Source organism: Felis catus, chromosome D4 (genome assembly GCF_018350175.1).
Source record: "Felis catus isolate Fca126 chromosome D4, F.catus_Fca126_mat1.0, whole genome shotgun sequence".
Classification (NCBI taxonomy): Eukaryota; Metazoa; Chordata; class Mammalia; order Carnivora; family Felidae; genus Felis; species Felis catus.
The window spans coordinates 24260181-24285708 of NC_058380.1; the positions used below are offsets into that span (position 1 = coordinate 24260181).

General features: G+C 39.3%; 1 long non-coding RNA gene across 2 annotated transcripts in view; it reads left to right on the top strand.

The window, feature by feature from the left end:
- Nucleotides 1–25528, top strand: part of LOC111557450 — a 66759-nt gene that overhangs the window by 16878 nt on the left and 24353 nt on the right. The window lies entirely within an intron of this gene.

Genomic DNA, 25528 nt, shown 5'->3' on the forward strand with positions numbered 1-25528 from the left:
GAAGACACTTCAATGGAATTTGTTGTTTTATAAAGAAAACACATAACAAAGCAATTTAAATCACATTGTTCTTTACCCAAGTCTTACTTTCCTAGATATAGAACTCTGTCTACTATGCCCCCCATATCTACTCGGTTAAGTACCATGAGCTCTAAGTATCTAAACAAGTTAAGTCTTACCTAGAATTTCATAGACTGTTCTGATCATGAGAGTTATTTTAAGAGGCATTAAAGATAATATAAACAGTTTCCAGGATCAGAGTTCAAATAAGGATCAGATGTCTTTGCTGCTTTCATTTAAGTGTTTTTAAGTATCAAAATCAAGAAAAAGAATAGTTTTCTAAATGAAAAACTATTTGAGAAATCATTGTCGAATTTTTGCAAGAGCAAAAACAGCTTCAGCTTTCATAATAGAGAAGGGCTTGTAATAGAAATGTCTACACAGATATAATAACAGCTATATTTTAACTTATTATTTACATTATTTGTATTCTATGTTATTAATCTCTTAATTTAATCTCTAAGTCACCTTGGAGAGTCAGTTTATAACTCTTCAAGCCTATGAGACAAAAATCACCCCCAAGGTCTTCTTTTCTAGAGTCTTTCCAGAAACCACCATACGGTACCTGCCTTGCTTCTCCAAGGAAGCAAATAAACAATTCTGAATGCCTCTGCCGGGCTTGCCTGGAAGCCATCAGTAGGAGCCTATAACAAGGGGTGCATTTATGGCAGCAGGAATGGCATTGCTTGCCTTTACTCCCCTTTTCCTTCTTCTAAAGGAAAGCAGACATTCTTAAGAAATGGAAAACCCACTAGACAGATTCAGGTGCTGGAGTAAAAAATGCTGGTTTCATGCCCTTGTCCTCTGATGCATTCGTTTGTCCTTACAAGGCAAACTTCCATCAAATTAGGGTACCCCTATCTATTTATGTTGCATATTAAAGATTAAAACAGTTCTCCTGCTGGGGAAAATATAGCACAGATGTACAGCCAGATGACTTGGTGTGGAGGCCTACATTGCCATTTACTGATTAGGCAAATGTGGACAAGTTACTCAATTCCTTTGAGCCCCAGTTCCCCTTGGGGGAAAAATGGGAATAACTTTATCATTTAGAGTTATTATGGTGGTTAAATATATGTGTCTGTGAAAGTGCCCATCAGATAGAAGGCAATATTATTATTTTTTTAATGTTTATTTATTTTTGAGAGAGGCAGTGTGTGTGAGCCGGGAGAGGCAGAGAGAGGGAGATAAAGGATCTGAAGCAGGCTCTGAGCTGTCAGCACAGAGCCCAAAGCGGGGCTCAAACTCACGAACCACAGGATCATGACCTGAGCCAAAGTTGAATGCTTAATCAACTGAGCCACCTAGGCACCCCTGGAAGGCAATATTGTTAAAGAGGTGGCATATTGATGGATTTCCCAACTGTTACTCTGTCCCCCATGTTTTCACTAGTGGTGGCAGTCACTATTTTGTGAAACCTTTGATGCTGCTGCTGGTGTCATTTGTCATTCCAAAGTTCTCTTCTGTCAGAGAGAGTTGTTTGTAGTGAATGTTGCTCAGTTGCTAATACTCATTCAGTCTGATAGAGCACTTGTTGGTCAGATCCCCTGGGATCTGATCTCAGCCCTACCAGTGCCCAGCTGTGTCAACTTGGACAAGTCAAGGTCTCTGGACCTTGATGATACCCTTGTTATATAAACAAGTGTTTGGATTAGGGGATCTTTAAGGTTTTCTTCAGTCCAAAAATTCTAAGTCTATATATAATTAATTTAGAAGTTATATGACAAGGTATTGGTATTTCTTTAGGTTCCTCAACTATAGAATGGGCAGTGGCCATTTTTTTAATAGCCATAAAAGTTTTTTTGACATTTGTCCACTGAGAGGCGAGATCTACGTGCCCTCTCCTATAGAACGGGGCACACCTGTTAACTGCTTCAGTCAATAGAGTACAGAGGAAATGATACGATATGAATTCCAAAGCTAGTTCATACAAAGTGATGCAGCTTCCTCCTCATTTCCCGGGACACTCATGCTAGAGCCCTGAGCTGCTGTGGAGGATGTTTCATTGTCCTGTGGCTGCCACTCTATGGGGAAGCCCACACCATAGGGAAGGCCACGTGTAAGTTCTTCAGTTGACACCATCAGCTGAGTACAGAGCTCAAGTCATCCCTGTCCAGATGCCAAACATGTGAGTAAGAGAGCCTCCAGATGATTCTAGACCCTTTCAGTCTTCCCAGCTGAGGCCCCAGACACTGTAGAACAGAGATGAGCTGTCATTCCTATGCACTGTCCAAATTCACAAACCACAGAATCTGTGAATCTGATAAAATGGTCATTTTACGTGACTCAATTCCAGGGTGGTTTGTTATACAGCAATGATAACTGGAACAGAGGCCAACAATGCCAGAGTATTAAAGACATGAGGTTGTCCTCCATGTATTTCAGAGCTCTGTAATTCTGAGTTCAAAGAAAGTAGAGAAAATGGTAAGGAGCACATTAAGTAAATGGTCCTGTGGCTCAGACCCTTTAGAACATCACCTCTCAGGCCATGCCTTTTTCTGGTGAATACTTGTGGGTCAGTGGGCTTCTGTCATGGAGGGCATCTTCTCTATGCCTACTCTGCCTTCCCCTTACCTCTTCTTACCATCCCCACTCTTGCTTACATTTGATGGGGAAGGATGAAGACGTTAAAGCCATTTACTGGTATTGTAAGGCAGGCCCATTAGGAATATAGAATGGTCGCTGTGCTGAAATATTATCCTGAATTTGCCCTTCAAAAAAATCTTTGGTCAGACAAAATCTCACACATCCCCAAACCGTGCATCTGTTCCTTTCTGTTTCATCCTATTCCAGTCAGTGTTGATGGGTCAGGTCACTTCACAGAATAATGTTGGCTGTTCTACCAAGACACAAAAATGTATCAGGCAGAACCCTGGCTTCTAATTCATCCATCCACAAGAATGTATGGGTTATTTCAGTGATTTTTTTAAAAAAGAAAGATACACAGGGGCGCCTGGGTGGCGCAGTCGGTTGAGCGTCCGACTTCAGCCAGGTCACGATCTCGCGGTCCGTGAGTTCGAGCCCCGCGTCAGGCTCTGGGCTGATGGCTCAGAGCCTGGAGCCTGTTTCCGATTCTGTGTCTCCCTCTCTCTCTGCCCCTCCCCCATTCATGCTCTGTCTCTCTCTGTCCCAAAAATAAATAAAAACGTTGGAAAAAAAAAAAAAGAAAAATACACAGATCAAAGTCAGATTTCTAAGGAACAATGGGACCACTTTGCTGGGGTCTGGTTATGATGCTTACAGAGGGGAGATTAGCTGAGGGTTTGCAGATAGGTGCTGATTTCCACCAAGCTCACATCTGTTACCTGAGAGCAAGAGCTGAGGACCAAACTGTCCAGTTTAGGACACTGTGTCACAATGCAATGGACAATCCGAGCCCTCAGCTACAGGAGGAAACAAACCAGAATTACTTTCAAGCACAGGGCTCTCTTCACAGAAAAGACAGGACGATGAATTGTGTGTGTTAACGATAAAAATGTGCATTTTTTCCCAGATGCATTATCATTATTATCATCATCATCATATTAGTAATTCTCTTTTGAGGAGTGCTTAAGGTGTGTCAAATCTTGACACACCTAGTCACTTTATATACACCAGCTCTAATCCTTGCAATGGTCCTACAAAATAGACGTCAATACCCCCACTTTACAAGAAGGAAATTGTGCGCCTGGGAGTTAAATTGCTGAGGCTGCCCCTGAGTAAATGGAAAGCATACAGTCAAATCTAGAACTGACGGTCCCAAAGCCAGTATTTTTCCAAGGTACTTTCAGTGAAGAACTAAACTAGTAAGAGTCAGTCATCTGATGCAAGCACTGAGGCTCATTATTAATATAATTGGTAACTAAGAGAGACCTTGATAAATTAATGATATAAAACGGAATTAGTTGTAAGATTCTAAAATGAATGTCAAATTTAGGCTTAGTAGGTTCTGTTTTAGGTTATTATTAGAATAAAATGAGTTATGAAACACTAAGAAACTGAGGTGTTATGAAGGATCCGAATGCACCAGACAAGAAAATCAGATCTACCTTGTGATTAACTGCATTGTTTTCTGATTTTTCTGCTTATTTTAATCACTGTTCACTATGTTTTTTTTCACCATAATGTTAATAGCTACTGAGCACTGTCTTAGTAGAAAGATTTTATTCATCTACCTAAAATTATTATCGTAAAAAGTAACTAATAATCACCTAATTGCAACTAGGATGGTGCTAGGCACTGAATGAACACAGACTCAGATTTTCCTTCTCATAATTTATAATAGGACAGGATCTTAGAAGCCCTGTCCCTTTATATACATATAGGTGTAGGCACCTATAGAGAAGGGGAAATCAACTCCTCAAGCCCTCATCCACCCTTACATCTTTATCTGTCCATCTCTATGTCTTTACATAGATTTATATCTATCCATGTTCTGTCATCCATCCATTTATTTTTTATGTTTTATAATTATGCTGTAAGAATTATTGCCTTTACCCCATATAGTCTGGTTTAAGTGCACATTTACATTTATGCTCTCTTACGTGAGTGAGTCCAAGCCCACTTTTCAAACCTTGAGCTCTGTCTGGACCACAAAGCCTACAGTTTCAAGAGCAGAGACCTGTCCTTCTTCCATGGTGACTCTCAAGTCCTTGCTGAAAAGCTTGGCATTTAGAGATCATAAAGGGTCTTTGACTTTCTGGGACATAAGAAGATGGAAAATCACAAGAGAGATCCTGTCCAGGATATCATGCTGTGCTAAGTGATTTTCTCATACACTCAGGTGATCCACACTTTAAGAAAACCTTAAGTAAGAGAAAGTCAAACTTAAACAGTAGGCAAATTAGGCAGTACCTATTCATTTAAAAATAATTCCAGACAAAGTTCTTAAATAGAACAAGCCTTCCCTATGCATTCAAAATGAGACCTGACTCACAATATTTCAATCAACACATAATTTACTGTGATATAGCCTTCACAGCCTGGTCTCAGCCCAATCATTAAGTTAACACAAATTTACGTAGCACTGACTGTATTATAGCAACTGTGCCTTGTTCGTGATCAACACTCAGGGCCCCAAGACCTTTTGGGGCTCGGCTCCAAATCTGTGATCTTATATGGCTGTTTTAGTGCCAGAATCTATAGAATTCCCATTTGGTTATATAAATCAGAATGTCATAGAGGTGCTTTGTCCCATATTGTACTTAGATTAACTAAGGAGCCTCAAATACTATAGTGATACAGCATTTCTTAAACTAGGCTCACAATTTAAGTAATGGGCTCTGCCTATCTCATTCAGGATATCAAGTAATCCAACATGGCATACATAATGCTAATTTGGGAGCTCTTCATATGTTAGAAGCAAATGCCAAACATGAAGTAAGATTAAGCTATTGTTACTGTGCGAGTTTGCTGTTTTGAGTAAAAAGAGACGAAGAATTTTGAGTTTGTGAAAAGACTTTCCCAAACATATCTAAATACATCATCAAGCAAGCTAAGAGCAGACTGTCGACTTTTCAGTGGAGAATGCTTTTCAAGGACATGACATTTTGATTAAAAGAAAAAGAAATGCAGTATTGTTCTTCTCTCATTACTTCATTCAGAGTGGTGTTCAAGGCAAGAACACTTCAGAGCTCAAGATGAGACTATAAAAGAGAAAACTGAGCACAAAAAAAATTTTTAATTCAACTGCTTACAGCAGCTGACCCTTTCACTGGCTTCCAGTCAACCAGTACCAAAAAACACGAGGATGTTCTGAGCCAGAAGTACCATCCACTCAAAGTTCACAGAATTGCAGTTCATATTCAGTTTGTGAAGATCAGCCTGCCCCATGGTCATGTCACCTTTTGGCTCATCTGGTGTGGAGGGAAAAGTCAGCCTGCCTTGTCCTTCCACATACGGGTGGAAACCGGTGGATATGGGGTGGGGGGTGGGGGGGACAGCACACCTGGGTCCAGGCTTACTAGCTTTGTGACCTGAACCATATCTCTTTCAACCCTCAGAACTTCAATGACTCCATCTGATAATTGGGGATAATGTTGCTTCTCCCACAGGGAGGATGGGATGCAAATGAAATAATACGTGTAACAAGTGCCTTGTACAGTTCCTGGAATATGGGAGGGGCTCAATAAATGATAGCTATTATCATTATCTCTTATTTGTTCAATAGTTTTATTGAATTACGGTAAATATTAGTTCAGTTGCAAAAGTGGTAAAAGATCCAGTTAATGGGTCGACTTTTAAATCTATCACCTGATCCATAACTATATAGCACTGTTTCCTTAGGGAGATCATAGTTGCTCCTCTAGTTTAAAGTATTTTGAGTGGAAAAAATAATCCAATGTCCAAACCCTTTCTATCCAGGTACTATGGGATTCTTTGCCTTCTGTAAATGCACATTACTTCATGATGAGGCTGGAAAGCCACAGAAACATTATTAGTTTTGGGTTCTGGAAATGTGGGAATGTGGAGACCTCGTTAAAAGTCTGCAGACCAAGAAGTCTCACCATTTTGAGGCCAGCGACATTAAGTGCAGTTACTTCTCGTAAGTTCTCCAGGATCCTGACCAGGCAGGCCTCAGAAACCTTGGGGACTCTCCCGATGTTCAGGGTCCGCAGGTGTGGACATTGCACGGCCAGGGAACCTACACTCTTGGCAGTGAGAGCAAGGCAGCCAAATACTTCTATTTTGTGGAGACTAAGGAAGGAAAAAAAAAATTAGCAAAATATATGGTGCTTCCTGATCCACTGCACATGAGAAGATCCCTAAAGTCACCTGAGTGACATTTTTACTTTTTCATGGTGGAAGGAAGGCCTGTATTTTAATGTCATACTTGAGGCATAAACATATAGTGCTGATAACATGAAATGAGTTGGTAAATTTCATCAACAGACGAATAAAATTCACTAAGTGTGGTATTCTCAGCAAAGACAAGTCTTGATTCTCCTTATTCCTGATAGCTATGTTCTATAAAGCTGCTGTAAATACTGGATGAGTGAATACGTAACCATTGTTTCTAAGGGAAATACAAGGTTAGGTTCCCACAAGCCTTTGGTCTTAACATTTTTGTCAACTGATCAATACATAACCTTGTTTTATGTGTGTTCTTGCTTAAAGACACTTATTTTAATATATATTATTGATTCATTAGCATTGAACATGGCCAACACTGTAACTCCTGCCTAAATAAATTAAGCTGACACATGTAGACACTTTACAACCTTCTTGCCCTTAGGAATACTACACAGCACTTCAGTACAATGCTTGGGGGCCATTTTAAGCAGCAAAATCACCAACAAAAAAGCACAAAAATGTGAAAAACACAGCATTCAATAGACTGCGTAAAAAATACTTTACACTATGAGAACTGAAACAAGAAGACGGAGCCTCGCCCTGTTGGATCTCAGCTGAGAATACGCACTTTGGGCAACTCAAATTTGTTACCGCTCTATGCATGTCCACAAATGGCCAGGAAAGCTCCTCGAGTGTTGATTTGGGGGTTACAGATAAATTTTAGTAAGTAGGCAAGTTCACAAATATGGAATCCACAAATAATGCGCATCTTCAATATCAGTACACTAAATTCAGCAATAGTATATACGATTAAAGGCAGCTTCTAAGAGGAAGAACAACCTTAGCTTATATTAGCGGCCCCTGAATTACAGGGTAGCTGTGCTCACTGGCAGTGCAGGTTTATCAAAAATATTTTCACATTTCTTACAAATTGATATTACACGGGAAGATGGAACCATCCCTCACCTCAAACTAATTACAGGACTTGTAAAACCTGTCTGCTTTAAAGCACTGATAAGGCTTGCAAATCTGAAGTATCCTTTTTTTTTTTTTAACTATTTTAATTTATTTATTGAGAGAAAAAGAGCAGGAGAGGGGTAGAGGAAGAGAGAGAGAATCCCAAGCAGGCTCCACTCTCAGCACAGAGCCTGACACAGGGCTTGATCCCACAACCGTGGGATCATGACCTGAGCCAAAATCAAAAGTTGGACGCCAGACCGACTGAGCCACTCAGGTGTCCCTGAGGTACCTATTCTTGTAGCTGGTGCCGTGGTGTATTTTTCACACATATTTGCCTGATCTGGGTTACTTCTTGCTGTGTTTTAGGAGCCTCCTCTTAGAGAATCTCCATTCAGAGTAGAAGCATGGGGAAGGATTAAAGGTGTCTCCGTGGTATGAGGCTACAAGTTCAAGAGTCAGCTCTGAAGGAATCAGGAAGTTCCCACCAGCTCCTCCTGGTAGCAGCTCTCCAAATGTGCTTCCTGAACCAGTAGAACCTTGTTAGAAATGCAGATGGCTGGGGCCTCCCCAGATCTATGGTATCAGAAGCTCTGAGAGTGGAGCCCAACAATCTGTGGCTGAGCCAGCCTCAGGAATTTTCTTCATCCTATCCAGGTCACTTTAGTACTTAGCACAGGCACATGGGTCCTGGATCCATGTTTACATCTCAGATATGTAAGTTCACTAGTGCATAATGAAGCTTTAATTATTTCCCAGAACCAGTGCAAAATAATAAGCTACCTTAAGTGATAGCCTGCTTTTAGGGCATGATTTCAAAATCAATCCATATGATAATTAATGAGTTATTGTCAAGTATTTTAATAGATAGCCTGTTAATTTATTGCCCCATCCATCTAGACAGGTTAATTTGAGTCAAGGAATTTCTTTAAGAGAGCAAAAGGAGAGTGAGTTTTCAGGTGTGGGGGTGTTTATGTTGTGTGTTAGTGGATGTTTGTGAGTATTTGTGCATACATAAGCAACAGTCAGAAAGAAAAATCTGGCATATTACAATAACAGAATTATAATGAAATATGACATAAATTGTTATTAGAACATTTTTTCACAAGAAAGTAATTTCCTGGGGTGCCTGTGTGGCTCAGTCAGTTGGGTTTCCGACTCTTGGTTTCAGTTCAGGTCATGATCTCACGGTTTATGGGGTTGAGCCCCACTTTCATTGCGGAGGCTGCTTCGGATTCTCTCTCTCCCTCTATCCTTCCCCTGCTTGCTTGTGTGTGCGTGCCCACATGTGCGTGTACTCTCTCTCTCTCTATAAATAACAAACTTAAAAAAAAAGGTCATTTCCCAGTTGTCTAAATAAATATTTATTATACTGATTGTGCTACGGCCAACTATAGTAGTCCACTAGAACTTGTTATTGTGAAACATGATCTATATTGAATAAAAGTCAGATTTTACTGAAAATTATCAGTGTAGTAAGAGAATATGTCCTTTAGTGTCAAAGACCTCCGCCTTTTTTGCAGCCTGTGTTCTTAGGACCAGTCCTTTACCTCTCTGAGGCTCGGTTTCCTCATCTATAAAATGAGAATATTAGATTTAGAGAAGTCTATGGTGCCTGATCTGAGATTCTACCTAAGGTGGACACTGAGCTGGATATGCAAGCATTAGCTTGAGAACTAGAGTCTCAGAGAAGAGGAAACACTTGAGGTAGAGTCAGGTACTGAAAGCCTCAGTTTCAGTCCTTCTCTGTTGACTATTATAAGATTGCATGGGATATGCAGCACCAACAGGAATGGTAGCCTGAGGGAAGAAATACTGGGGAGGCATCAACATCAAGTGCAAGGGAATGTTGCTTCCTAGTCCTCAGGGAATGTATCTGAGATGACATTCATACCTAAGAAAAATTATAATTGCCCCTGGAATTCAACCCACCTCGGGAAGCCAGCAAGGTAATGATTGCCTATTGCCACTCAATTATGATGTTGTTCACGTGCTATTTACCTCATTGCCTTTGTCCCCATTGCTCTTCTTTTATAGAGTTTGATCTCCAACCTGATTACCTGACCCTGGACCCTCAAGCAGCTTCCAACTAAGCTTGTCTGACCTTAGAAAGGCCTTGATATTAGTCTCAAGAGATTTTACTCAGCTTTTACCATCTTGTTTTATTTTTTAATTTTTTTAATGTTTATTCATTTTTGAGAGAGACAGAGCATGAGCAGGGGAGGGTTAGAGAGAGAGAGGAAGACACAGAATCCGAAGCAGGCTCCAGGCTGTGAGCCGTCAGCACAGGGCCTGACACGAGGCTCGAACCCACAAACTGTGAGATCATGACCGGAGCCGAAGTCAGACACTCAACTGACCAAGCCACCCAGGTGCCCCACCATCTTGTTTTTAAATGTAGGTTTTATTATTATCCAAGTATAGTGAGACCAACAGATCAATAGTTCCTAAGAGAAGGGGCATGCAACACAACAGTGTGCCACATGGGGAAGCAACAGAGGGAAGTGAAGGGAAAATATGGGCAAGAGTCTTTATTGTGCTTTCCATGGGAAGGAATGAGTGAGGCAGGGTAAGCAGGTTTAGGATTAGTTGGTTTGAATAATTTTGATGGGCTTTAGGGCACAGGGGCTGTCGCTGGTTGTCTGGTACCTGGCCCTGTGGTGATTAGGACAGATAGATAGTGGCCTGGGGTATAACAGCTAGGTAAAGAAGGTGGTTAGGGGATATGGGCTTTGGATTGGTTGGCTTGCATATGAAAACCATACTTGCAAGTGAGTCCTTTACTCTCTCTAGGAACTGGAGCCCTGGGAACAGCAGTGTCTCCAACGTCAGCAAGGCCCCAGATGTCAAAACATCAGAATAAAAATGCTTAATACACATCTCCAATGACCACTTTCCTCTGGCTACCCTCAGCATCCTTTAGTTCGTTCTCAGGTATCACAAGACTGAAAGAAGGGAGCCTCTGCACAAAACAGATGAAGTCAAATACTCAAAGAATAGCCTTTTATTTGATATGGTCATATATACTGCAAGTGCAAAACTTAGCTAAGTATTTGTAGGGGACCCAAGTTCAAAACCCACTGTCACTATTCAGTAGCCCCTGAAAATGTCATTAACAATCAAAACCTCTGGGTTTGTTTTTTTTTATATGCTAAATAGTAATAGAGTAATATATAACAAATGATTGTGATAACTTCATGAGATAAGGCACTTTAAAACTGTAAATCGCTATGTAGGTTTTAACATTTAGAATGATTTTAACATAAAATAGATTGACAGAGGCAAATACTGAAGTGTTTATGGGTAAAATAATATATCTGGGATTTGCTTTAAACACCTCCTTCCCCCCAAAACAAACAGAAAAGTAGAGGGGATTGATGACACAAGATTGACAAAATACTGGTACTTATTGAGACCGAATGATGGGTACATGGGCATTCTTCACACAATTTTGTGTATTTCTGAATATCTTCATAACAAAAATTAAAAATTTTTTTAATGTTTATTTTTGAGAGACAGAGCGTGAGCGGGGGAGGGGCAGAGAGAGGGGGAGACACAGAATCTGAAGCAGGCTGTCAGCACAGATCTGTCAGCACAGAGCCCGAGGCGGGGCTCCAACTCTGAAAGGTGAGATCATGATCTAAGCGGAAGTCAGATGCTCAACCGACTAAGCCACCCAGGAGCCCCTCATAACAAAAATTTTAAATACAAGTTGAGAGACATAGAGAAAAGAAGCATTAGACTTTACAATCTTTGGAAGTTTGCTATTCTATAAAAACGCAAACTCTACCATACAATATTTATTTTTGCCTACATGAATCAGAGGCCCTTCCTCTTTTCTTGGACTTCTGTATTGCTAAGGCGACCGGATCTTATCAATGGTTCCAAGTACCTCTAGGCTAAAATTGACGGAGGTTAATCAAATTCTTGTTATAATCCATTTGTGTTAAGCAACGGAATTCCTAATGGTAAAACTATAATCAACATGTTATGACTGGTTTATGATGAGAGGTCCTATCCAATTAGAAAATTTCCCTAATCAAAGGCTCTTCACTCTCAAGAGAGCTTCACTGAATAGCGGTGGAGGTTGCTTAATTAGTAAGGTTAAAACATCCTTCAGAAACAAGGTCAAGATGACATTTCTATCTGTGCCAAGTTGATGAAAGAATCCTCCAAAGACAGCACTGAGAAATCTTGATGTGAAAATTCCTAGAAGACTTAGCAAGAGAAGGAAACGTAAAATACATTGATAGTAATAATATCAATGGACTTTTCTCTAAGCACATTCTAGGCAATGGATTTACATAAGCATTTCCTTAAGCTTTCCATAAAAGTGACCAACTTTTTGGCTTCAGAAAACTCTTTCCCCAAATGTATTATTATTGTTTTAAAAAATAAAAATCCTTAAAATAACAATAAGCCCTCAAAACCAGAAAACCATAAACCACAACTCTAACCCAATCAACAGAGGAAATTTAAAAAGAGGCAATTCTCATAGAGTCTTCTTTTCATGATATCTATAAGGCCACTGAAAGAGATTGCAAGAATCACTGAGTCAGTCTGTGCAATAAAAGGAGAAGAATAACATAAGACTCTTTAATCAAAATGCTGTATGCAATGACAAAGAAGTTGATAATCAATGTCAACTAAACAAAAGCTCAGTGACAAATCCTGATTTTTTTTTTCTTCATCTGACCAGACAATTCTGCTTCCCAAACAATTACATTTTTGGTAGATGGCATCAGCTTTCAAACCCTCATTTAACTCCGTGTACTTTAATATAGCCTACAATGATATTAAAATGTTATCTGCTCTCTAAAAACATTTAGCTATTCAAATTAGTAACAGGACACCCAGATAGTATAAAATAAAACAGGTCCCATTACGTAACACTTGCTCACTATCAAGGCTGGCTTGCCTCAGACGGAAGACACCCTTTCTACACTTTCAAACTTCACTTTAGTGCCAAGTGTAGACACTAGTTCAACTAAAAGGAAGAAATGAAAGTCTCACCTTTATGGAACAGTTTACCTTGTTCCAGGTAAATGAGTTTTATAACTTTCATTTTTTTTTTTCAACGTTTATTTATTTTTTGGACAGAGAGACACAGAGCATGAACGGGGGAGGGGCAGAGAGAGAGGGAGACACAGAATCGGAAACAGGCTCCAGGCTCTGAGCCATCAGCCCAGAGCCCGATGCGGGGCTCGAACTCATGGACTGCGAGATCGTGACCTGGCTGAAGTTGGACGCCCAACCGACTGCGCCACCCAGGCGCCCCATAACTTTCATTGTTAATAGGGAGGAAAATGGGGTTCGGGAGCAATTATGTAGCTGACTCAAGCTTGAGCATCTGTAAGAAGGTAAGTTTCTACACTTCATGCTTGTTTTTTTGTCTTTTGTTTTTGTTTTTGTTTTTGCTACTTCTGAGGCCAAACTGAGCTTTACATTATCAACCAAATATTCACAGTATCAGCTACTTCCCTCCCAATCGTGAAGAGTCACAAAGCTAAATGAGAGAATACAGACTCCTGCCCTGAGGACCATTATTTAAAAAGTGAAAAGGGGCAGGGGCGTCTGGGTGGCTCAGTCGGTTAATCGTTAATCGTCTGACTTTGGCTCAGGTCATGATCTCGCGGGTCATGAGTTCGAGCCCTGCGTCGGGCTCTGTGCCGACAGCTCAGAGCCTGCAGCCTGCTTCAGATTCTGTGTCTCCTCCTCTCTCTGCCCCTCCCATGCTCATGCTCTGTCTCTCTCTGCTCTCAATAATAAATAAATGTTAAAAAAAAAAAAGAGTGAAAAAGAGTGGAAGTCATCATCAAGTCTGGGGAACAACCTGAAGACTCACCTGCTAAAATTAACTTCAATTTGACCATTCAGGGTCTCTGAAAACTGACAAGAGATATACCTCGTCTTTAACTCCTCAAGCTTATTTTGCAAATCTTAATCCCCTCAATGTGTTTTTTCATTTCCACGTGAGAAAACAATTCATTTAACTGAAATTATTAACCCAATATAAAATTTTCTTTTCTCAGCCTGAGTTTTCCCATAATTGTGGATAAACCACAAGACAAAAGCTTTGTGTTTATAAAAAGAAAATGCAAGGCATTATTTGGGATCATGTGCTTGAAAGTACCTTGAAAACTGGTTCCAAAGCCTGGAAATACTATGAAAGTATATGATTGCATGATTATAGATCCCAGCCAATTTATGGCAAACAAGTATGATGCCAGAATATAGCAGCTAACCTCATCATAGCCAGGAATTTTGATTACAAGACTGAATAACAGTAAAGGTTTTATACCATCTCATGCCTTAGCTGTAGGGTTGCAAGTGACTTGACCGAAGGCCAAGTGACTGCAGAAATTGCAGCTGCTGGGACCAGTATCATCTAAGAGAAATCATCTGGACATGGGCCCATTGCCCACTGTCCTCAAAAAGATCAGCTGAAAACCCACTATGCATTTTCACCAGGAAGACCCAAAGTATGAGGCTCTGGCCATCCATTCTCTCCTCCACCCTCACCCCCTCTGTCATACTTCTGGGCCCTTGACCCAGCCCATCCCTCCCCTACCCCATCTAAACCCTTGAGCTCAGCTCTATGGAAGTACCATCCCATACACTAAAATCTTCTATGAAGTTATCGGTTTCTTTGCTTAATCTCTCTACCTTTCCTTAAGGGAGTCCCCTCCTCCTTCATGCAGTTACTTTCCCACATCCTTCACAAGTTGATACTGTGCATTCTCTCACTGTTATGTAGCTCAAAATCTGGATGGAGAGATTTTGTCCTCTGTGTTCCCCACCATCACTTGCCAGCAATTATCACCTCCTCTCACATCATGTGTGACCGACTGACCACCTCTCCCCTTCCTCTTAGCTGTCACTTACCACCCTTGCGTACATATCAACTTCCCATATCCCTCAATCACTACCATTTCTGAAAGACTTACCACGGGCACAGTCTTCCTTCCCACCCAACTCCTGCCAGTATCCTGGGCAACTTTAGTAGCCAAGTGGATGACCTATCTGACACCTTGACCTTGGGTTCTTGACCTCCTTATCTCTTACAGTCTTCTCCTCTGCACAGCATCAGCCACCCATTCCATCAGTATGGCCTTAGACTTCATCATACCGTGAAGTTACTAACTAGGGCATCCCTTATTTAGATCTTGACTTCTTTTCCTTCCAGCTAACAACTACTTTCAAGCTACCATGGCCATTCTTCCACTTCATCAGGGTCTCCAAATAACTGTCCAGATGCAAGGGATTTTTCAAACATACACACTTTTCTTAAAAAGATAAAAGTAAGAAAGACTTTGTAATGGAAATGCTGTTTATGCGAGCATCTAAAAACAGAGTTCTGGAATTAGGGAGAAGGGTAGGAAGGGTATCATAGGAAAAAGTACAGTACAACCTGCTGCTACTAATTTAGTCTGTGCTCATTACAAAATATGGGGTAATCAAACTCATTGTGTAAATGAAGTCCTTAAATGAACAATATGTGTGTGTTTGGGGGCTCAGTGGAGAGAGGTAACTCATGCACGAACATGAGCTGATGTGAACAGTAGTTCCTGAAGATGATCATGAGTCAGCTGAAGCAAAAGACTAAAATCAACAAAACCAGAAAACATCTGCCTGTTGTAGGAGGGTCTAAAAATGTTTCTGTAATAAAGTAAAACTTAACAAAGACGGCAGTGGAAGATGTGATGGACATGAGTCCATTTGAAGTTTATAAGCCCTAAATGTGTTAACAATCTAAAAGCATATGTTATGTCAATATTTAATACATAAAAGCAGAGATGGTCGGGTAGCCTCAAGAGAACAAATTAGGCAAATACCATGATATGGAGAACACAGGACTTCCTGGAGAAAAAATCCACAATAAAACCAATAGAGGAAGACAAAGCCACGTTCCCACCTTTAAAGTTTAAACATAGAAATAATGGAAAATAGATGTTGTTCCACTAGGAACCCAAATTCCTAAGTTCCTATGGCTGCAAAAGACTCAGGGTCAGAAGTAGTCCAGAGATGGACTACAATCTGGAGAGTTACCCAGAGCTAGCGCTGTTTGTCTAATTTCATAAAGTAGACCCCTGGGAATCACCCTTGGTATCTTCCATTCCTCCTGTACTATCCTAGTTTCTCAGCAACTTCTCTCCATTTTAACTTGTAAATATCCTACTTCTCTCTGAGTTTTCACTGCCATTGCCCTTGGATACCATTGTCTCTGGTCTAAACCACACCAATAATAATTACTAGAGGAGAGCCCTGCTACTCAAACATGATTCTCATGCAGGTGGCATCAGCACTATGTGGGAACTTGCCAGATATGCAGATTCCCAGGCCATACCCCCTGAATCATAACCTGAATTATAATCTGCATTTTAACAAGACTTCCAGGTAATTCATATGCACATAAAAGTCTGAGAAGCACTGAACCAAAGGACATGAAACTTCCTCGAAATTTCATGAGCCAATGGTAGTATAACACCAATTTGGTTTCTACATGGTCTTAATATGAGCCCTCACTTGTTAAGAACACACTTACGGGTGCCTGTGTGGCTTAGTCGGTTAAGTGTCTGACTTTGGCTTAGGTCATGATTTCATGGTTCATGGGTTCGAGCCCCCAGTCAAGCTCTGTGCTGACAGCTCAGAGCCTGGAACCTGCTTCGGATTCTGTGTCCCTCTCTCTCTCTGCCCCTCCACACTCACTCTCTTTCTCTTTCTCTCTCTCAAAAATAAACATTAATTTTTTTTAAAGAATACATTTAAACCTTTAAATTCTTCAATGAGTAAAAAGTACTCAGTTCATGTTTCAATTTGCTGATGTTATTTGTAACTAAGAGTTCCTGAATTGCAATTTCTGTTTGTGATTTAACTCCAGGTGGTGGGAGGGTACAGACAGTAATTCTCCTGCATCTCCTTGTGGCCCTAGTATAGCACTATAAACACCAAAAGGACCAACAAATTCCTGCTAGTTAAGCAACTGGGGTCTTCAGTAACAACAATATAAAGAACCAGGATATCTATAATAAAAATGTATGTGTTCAAAAACACAGGTGAGCCTCAAAAACAAACATTATGCTGAGGGAAAGAAGTCATATACACAAAAAATACACACTGCTCTATAATCTCATTTAAATGAAGTTCACGCGGGTGGATTGGTGTCTCAGTTGGTTAAGCATCAACATCAGCTCAGGTTATGATCTCACAGTTCGTGGGTTCGAGCCCCACGTTGGGCTCTGTGCTGTCAGCTCAGAGCCTGGAGCCTGCTTCAGATTCTGTCTCCATCTCTCTCTGTCCCTACCCTGCTTGTGTTCGTGTTCTCTCTCTCTCTCTCTCTCTCTCAAAAATGAATAAACATTTTAAAAATATTTTAAATGAAGTTCAAGAAAAGGTAAAACTAAGTAAACTAAGCTACAGTGATAGAAGAGTGAAGAATGATTACTTCCAGGGAGAGGGAGATTACAACTACAGAGGAACAATAGGGAACTTTCTGGTGTGATGAAAATAGTCTATATCTTGATGTGGGTGGTGGTTATACGGATGTATACACATGCAAAAATGCGTTAAGTTGTACTAAGATTTGATCATTTTACCCCACATAAATTATACTTCATGAAGACACAAAAAACAAAATAAATAAAATTCATATATTAAATATGATTTTCATAAAAGGGAAAACGCAGATATACTTACTTAAGCACAGTATTTTGAACATGAGTTCTTTTTGGTTTTGTTAAGTTTGTTTATTTTGAGAGTGCGAGCAGGGTAGGGGCAGAGAGAGAGCAAGGGAGAGAGAGAATCCCAAGCAGGTCCAGCACTGTCAGAGCAGAGCCGGATGCAGGGTTTGAACTCACGAACCTTGAGATCATGACTTGAGCCGAAATCAAGAGTTGGATGCTTAACTAACTAAGTGACCCAGGTGTCCCTCAGCATAGTATTTTGAAAGTTCATGCTACCAAATCATAGCCTAAGCCGGGCCACCATGTTTTTGTTTAAAAAAAAAAAATGTATTGGAACACAGCCACACCTGTTTGTTTACAGAGACTATATGTTCTTCTAAACCTAAAATATTTACTATCTGGTAAATACTATCTGGTCTCAGTTTTAGCCAGTCCTGTATCAATCCATTTATTTTGTTCTCCTTCTAGGTGACAATCTATATACTAATTAGCTTTAGAAGTTTTTCTGAAAATGTCTAGAGTTGGTACCGGGGTAGACCAAGAACACCAGAAGTGACGAGCTGGTGTCCTTAGCCTCAATACTAGAGAAGAGCACAAAGCAATAGCTTACAGAGAAGTGAGAGGTCTCACATCACATATGAAGAATACTGACATGTTTATTTAATAGACCAAGAAAATAGAGGAAGCAAAAGCACGGGGACCAAACAGTGGAGTGTATGTGGATACTGTGAGCTCTTTCACAGCAGGGCTAGGCCCACGCATCTATTTAGCCCCTGCAGCGCCTTGCACGTTGTAAGAAACTAATAAGCAATAAAGAAATGGATAAATTAAACCAATTTATAAAAACAAAAGTCATTATTTTATTTAAGTGGTTCAGGCTTCCTGGGAGCAACATGATAGTTTGATTTATTTTGCATTACATAAAAAGACAATTATGAGTGGGGAACACTCCCTGTGTTTCTGTAATTCTGATTTCATATTAACGTGCTCACACAACATATATCAAAGGTCTAGTTGGTGGGAGGCCTGCCAACTTATTAGCACCATTTATTGTCCTGAAAGAAAGCACTCACAAGAGTCACTTGAGGAGGACACGGCATGTTTGACCAATTCCTAAATAATTTTTTAAAAAGTTCACACAAAATAAAGACACCTCAGTCAGCATGATCTCTGATCTAATGCTAGTTGTACAATTTTCCATTACTGCCTTCCTAGCTGCTTTACAAACAGTGGGTGGCATTTTACAAAAGCTGATTAATGCTGGGATCTTAAATTGCCGAAAATTGAAGGAATGTGCCCATGCTGACAATTTGTTAACCAAAAAATTGTCATTTCTGTCATTGTGCAAGGCTTTAGCCCATCTTATTTTTTCTCAAATGCCATGTTACATATTCTCCCCTCGGTGAAACTGAATGCTTTTTTCCCCAACAGTAAAAAGGTTTTATGGGTTCATCAAAAGGTTAAATCTTTCTAATTCCAATGAATCAACTACCAAAGTGGAAGGAATATATTTCTGAGTATATTTGCAATTTTTTGTATCAGTTTGATAACAATTCACAGATCTGTGGTGACACTGACCTCTTATAAGTTTATCAAAACAGCATTGTATTACTGATACAATTATATTTTTAAAGAAAATGAAATGTGCATATTCAGTTGTAGTAGGTAGCATTGTTAAGCCCTCAGAGCAACTGGCCTACATCAGCCTATGCAAAGTGGCCATCTCAATGTAGACAAATGATGACCATCAGAAAAACCATATTTAGGAGCCAGAGTGAACTCAAAAGAATATAAGCCACTAGTCCCTGTGGCTCCTGACCCACACTGTCCTAGTGGCTCTCACCATCCCTTCCCACTTGGCTTAAAGTCAAGGGGCACGTCCCTCTCTCATTAGAGTGTACTAATAACTTATTCCTCAAAATCCCTTTTCCAGCGCTTTAGCCTTTACTTCTCATACAGGCTGAGACTAAGCATTTGCCAATCCTGCAGAACTAACAATACGTTCCGTTAGCATATCCTGTATGGGTGGTCTAGCATCTTGATTTACAATGAAAATGGGAATATTGTCTCAAACCTTGTATTTTAAGGGCACCACAGAAGACAGGATGTAAACACCCTAGGGTATGTAGGAAGAGGGGAGTCAGAAGAGAAACGTGCACACAGAGCCAGGATTCTTAAATGTCTCTACCTTCAGGAAATAATAAATTGTCCTCACCCTAGAAAAGGAGACACCGCAGAAATTGCCCATCTCCCTGAATATTTATAATCATATTTATATTTATGTTTATAATCACACTGCTTTGTGGCCTAAATTTGTACCACCTGTTTGGTCTGAAAAGCCCTAAGTCCAGAATTTCTTCTAAGGTGATTCTGATTTAGCAGGTTGCAGAACCAGGAAGAAGAAAAGGCAAATGCTTACCAGAGAAATGTACATTTACCCTGTTCTGCTGTTTCCAAAGGAGCTTGAAACACGAGCTGATATTAAAATCACAAGCCACAAGAGGAAACAAGGCACCATGAGCAACAATTGCCAGAAACAGGGGCGCCTAGGTGGCTCAATAGGTTAAGTGTCCAACTTGAGCTCAGGTCTTGATCTCGCAATCTGTGAGTTCAGGCCCCGTGTTGGGTTCTATGCTGTCAGCCTGGAGCCTGCTTTGGATTCTGTGTCTCCCACTCTCTCTGCCCCTCTCCCACTCGCACTCTGTCTCTCTCAAAAGTGAACATTAAAAAAGTTTAAAAAAAAAACGAATTGCCAGAAATAATAAGTGGCAAAGTCAGATGCACAGAACCTGAAGATATTGTAATTTTTAGATGCAGAATATAAAATAAGAATATGTACTATATCTAAAGAAATAACAGAAAATATTGAAAGTACTGTATGTGCAATAACGAAAAACTATCACCTTCGTTAGGCTGATAAGAAGAAAGGAAGGAAGGATGGAAGGAAGGAAAAGAAAAGAAATCCACCAGTAAATATGTAAGAATTAAAATTTAGAACTCAATTGATGGATTAAATGGCAAATTGCATGCAGTGCAGGAATTAATGAGGTAGAAATCAAGCTGAAGATTCTATGTAGAATGCAAGTGTTTACAAACTTGACAAGATATCGATTCTTCCAAGATAGCTTAAAGTTTAAAAAAAATTAATAAGAAAATTTTAGAGAGAATTTTTGAAGGAAATTGATAAAACATTTCTAAATATAGTCCAGAAAATGGAACAGGAAAGAATGGAGAATAAAATGTTTAAAAATAAAATGAAGAGCTTCTCCTTTTATAGATCAGAATATTTGATAAAAATATAATAGAAAAATGTGCTGTTAGCACAAGAATTGACAGACAAATTAATGTAATAGAATGGGTTGCCATTCTACATGTTCTGATGAGGAGGAAAGCTTACTATCTGTTAAAGAAAGCATTCTAAACCAATAAGATACTATTTAGAAATATTTCTATCTAGCAAATAGTATTAGGAGATTGGCCCAGCTTTCAGAACTTATGCCAAATCCTTACTAGACACTAAATTGAGTGAGAAGGGATCTTCAGGGTTGGAACTTTAACATTGACTCTCTTTTCCTAGTAGCCAATGGAATGAATGACCAAAACCTGAGAAAAGTGAAAACATTGCAAATTCTTCAATAACAACCCAGAAAAGACAAAGATCATTGAATGTGATAAACTTTAAAAAAACTTTTGAAAGGAAATAAATGGATTCTGAAGCTGAGAGGGATCAGTGTGAGTTGGCTCCCAGCCCCACGCACCCCAGAATTCATGCTAACAACAAAATACTGAGAATTCTCAGCAGTTCCTACAAATATGTAGAGCAAAATGATTTTGTGCACAATGAGTTTATAAATAAGTATATGACTTTTTCCTTGAAGAGATAAGAAAAAGGAAGACTGAAAAATATTTAAATATTAATAGCAGATAATGTGTTAAGAATACATATAATTACATTTTCTTGGTAACAATTTTAGTTTCCAAAGAATAACATCTTAAGAGTTAACTGAGGGGCACCTGGGTGGCTCAGTTGGTTAAGTATCTTGGGTCATGATCTCATGGTTAGTGAGTCGAGCCCCGCATTGGGCTCTGTGCTGACAGCTCAGAGCCTGAGCCTGCTTCAGATTCTGTATCGCCCTCTCTCTCTGCCCCTCCCCTGCTCGCTCTGTCTCTCTCACTTTCTCTCAAAAATAAATAAAACATTAAAAAAATTTTAAGAGTTAATTGAGAAAACACATTTTAAAATAGAAAAAGCAAATAATTAATTTCACAGGTTTCAAAGACTTTTTTTTTTAATTTTTTTTTCAACGTTTATTTATTTTTGGGACAGAGAGAGACAGAGCATGAACGGGGGAGGGGCAGAGAGAGAGGGAGACACAGAATCGGAAACAGGCTCCAGGCTCTGAGCCATCAGCCCAGAGCCTGACGCGGGGCTCGAACTCATGGACCGCGAGATCGTGACCTGGCTGAAGTCGGACGCTTAACCGACTGCGCCACCCAGGCGCCCCTCAAAACCTTTTTTTAAACTAAACACAATGGAAGAAAACATAAAGGAGATTAATATAACTAAATAGTTTTTATAATTCTGAACATAGAAGTGTTTTTTAAATTTTTTTTAAATTTACATCCAAGTTAGTTAGCATATAGTGCAATAATGATTTCAGGAATAGAATCCAGTGATTCATCCCCTACATATAACACCCAATGCTCATCCCAAGTGTTCTCCTTAATGCCCCTTGCCCATTTATCCCATCCCCCCACCTACAACCCCTCCAGCAACCCTCACTTTGTTCTCTGTATTTAAGAGTCTCTTATGTTTTGTCCCCCTCATTTTTATATTATTTTTGCTTCCCTTCCCTTATGTTCATCTGTTTTGCATCTTAAATTCCACATATGAGTGAAGTCATATGATATTTGCCTTTCTCTGACTGACTAATTTTGCTTAGCACAATACACTCTAATTCCCTCCATGTTGTTGCAAATGGCAAGATTTCATTATTTTTGATTGCCAAGTAATACTCCATCGTGTGTGTGTGTGTGTGTGTGTGTGTGTGTGTGTGTGTGTACCACATCTTCTTTATCCATTCATCAGTCAGTGGACATTTGGGATCTTTCCATACTTTGGCTCTTGTAGATAGTGCTGCTATAAACATTGGGGGTGCATGTGTCCCTTTGAAACAGCATACCTGTATCCCTTGGAATACCTAGTAGTGCAATTAATTGCTGGGTCATAGGGTAGTTCTATTTTTAATTTTTTGAGGAAACTCCATACTGTTTTCCAGAGTGGCTATACCAGTTTGCATTCCCACCAGCAGTGTAAAAGGGCTCCTCTTTCTCTGCATCCTTGCCAACATATGTCATTGCCTGAATTGTCAATTTTAGCCATTCTGAAAGGTGTGAGGTGGTATCTCATTGTGCTTTTGATTTGTATTTCCCTGATGATGAGTGATGTTGAGCATTTTTCATGTGTCTGTTAGCCATCTGGATATCTTCTTTGGAGAAGTATCTATTCATGTCTTTTGCCCATTTCTTCACTGGGTTATTTGTTTTTTGAGTGTTGGGTTTGATAAATTCTTTATAGATTTTGGATACTAACCCTTTATCTAATATGTCATTTGTAGATATCTTCTCCCATTCCGTCAGTTGCCTTTTAGTTTTGCTGATTGTTTCCTTCACTGTCTTGATGAAGTCCCAGTAGTTCATTTTTGCTTTTGTTTCCCTTGCCTCTGGAGACGTGTTGAGTAAGAAGTTGCTGTGGCTGAGGTCAAAGAGGTTTTTGCCTGCTTTCTCCTCGAGGATTTTTGTGGCTTCCTGTGTTATGTTTAGGTCTTTCATCCATTTCCGGTTTATTTTTTGGGTATGGTGTAAGAAAGTGGCCCAGGTTCATTCTTCTGCATGTCGCTGTCCAGTTTTCCCAGCACCATTTGCTGAAGAGACTGTCTTTATTCCATTGGATATTCTTTCCTGCTTTGTCAAAGATTAGTTGGTCATATGTTTGTGGGTCCATTTCTGGGTTCTCTATTCTGAACATAGAAGTTTTTAAATGTAAATGCAAAACTGGAAAAATGCTTGCAATAGCTATGATAGAAGGTTAATATCCTCTATATTGAGAGTTCTTAAAAAAGAAACAAAACCTCTGAAATATAAACATATATTTCACAGAAGAATAGAAACAAATAATAAACTTCTGATAAATGTTCTTTTTTTGGGAAACAAATGTTCTATTAAATGTTCAACTCTGCTATCAAAGAACAACAAAGTAAAATGATAAAGCATGACTTAATTATATAAAAGAAGCAAATATTTGTATTTAAAATTATAATAATGCTCAATGCCAGCAAAACAAGTTTAGAGCAACACTTCTACATTCTGCTGGAATATATACTATTACCACTTTCTGGAAAGCTATTTTGCAATACTTATGTTCAGTAATTTCATCTCTAAGTCTCCATCCTAAGATTTTTCATCATATCATATATAATAGCAAACATTCAGAAACCATTCAAATATGTTAGTGAATTTGTACATTAATTTTATGCAACCATCAAAAATTATTCTTTCAAAGGATATTTAATGAATTGAGAATATTCTTTCAATGTAGTCAATGAAAATAAATAGTACAAAACTCTATCCTTGTGATCATGGTTTTGTGTAATTACTTTTTTAACAAACAGAAAAAAAGACGGAAAGAAATTGATCAGATGTGAACACCTCACTTGGTAGTAAAATTAAGGGCAATTTTTATTTTCTTCAATTCTGTATGTTTCAATTTAAGAAAAATGCTTTGTTTTTATATTTAAAAAATAACCATTGCATTTAAAATTCCCTATGGGTTTAAGAGTCAATTTTCAACAAATATATAAGAAATAAAAGAAAATATAGATATAATTAATATCTAGAGAGAAAAGAGCTCTGTTATCTTAAAAGAAATGGATATAATGTCTTTGTTACAAAAATCACTATGCCTTCCATAAAACTTGAATGGAAAATTTACGATTGAAGAAATGCATATAGCTAACATATGAATACAAAACCAAGCAAAGACAGGAGTATTAAAGTAAGCATGCAACATCTTTTTTTCCTTATTAAATCAGTGATGTTCACTTTGTCCCTGCCCCTCAATTCTACCCCACTCCAAGGAACAGTGACTGACAGGAGTATGATGAACAGGCATTCTATTCCACTGTTGATGGAGCATAAATTCAATCCTTGAAATCATCTGGATATGTGAATCAAGAATTTTTAAAAATTTTTTAAGTTTATTTATTTTGAGAGAGAGAGAGAGAGCATGAGCAGAAGAGGGGGCAGTGAGAGGGGGAGAGAGAGAGGGAATCCCAAGCAGGCTCCATGATGTCAGCACAGAGGCAGATGTGGGGCTTGAACTCATGAACTGTGAGACCATGACCTGAGCCGAGATGAAGAGTGGGAAGAAGCTTAACTGACTGAGCTACCCAGGTGCCCTGTGAATCAAGACTTTAAGGTATTTTCATGCAGTTAGACCTAGAAATCTCCCTGTACATATTCTAGCCTAAATTCCTAGTCATAAAAGAGCTGTAGGAATCTCCATGCAGAAAGATGTATCGTTAGAGCAGTATTTACTTTCAAATATTAGAAACCTTTAACTGCTCAACACTTCAGAGATGGCTAATAAATTTTGCAAACATTAAACTGATGTTAATCGCAAGTTTTCAATAATGTAAGAAAGTATTTGCTAAAATGTTAAAGACAAAAAAAGCTACAACTATTAAAAAACAATGTATTATGGGCACCTGGGTGTTTCAGCTGGTTAGGCACCAACTTCAGCTCAGGCCATGATCTCACGGTTCGTGAGTTCGAGCCCCGTGTCAGGCTCTGTGCTGACAGCTCAGAGCCTGGAGCCTGCTTCAGATTCTGTGTCTCCCTCTCTCTCTGCCTTTCCCCCCACTCATGCTCTCTCTCTCTCTCTCTCTCAAAAATAAATAAACATTAAAAAAAATTTAAAACAACTTATTAATAACACTTAAAAGCAAACGTATCCAAACAGTAATAGCTATAACAATGAAACAAGGACAATATACTGG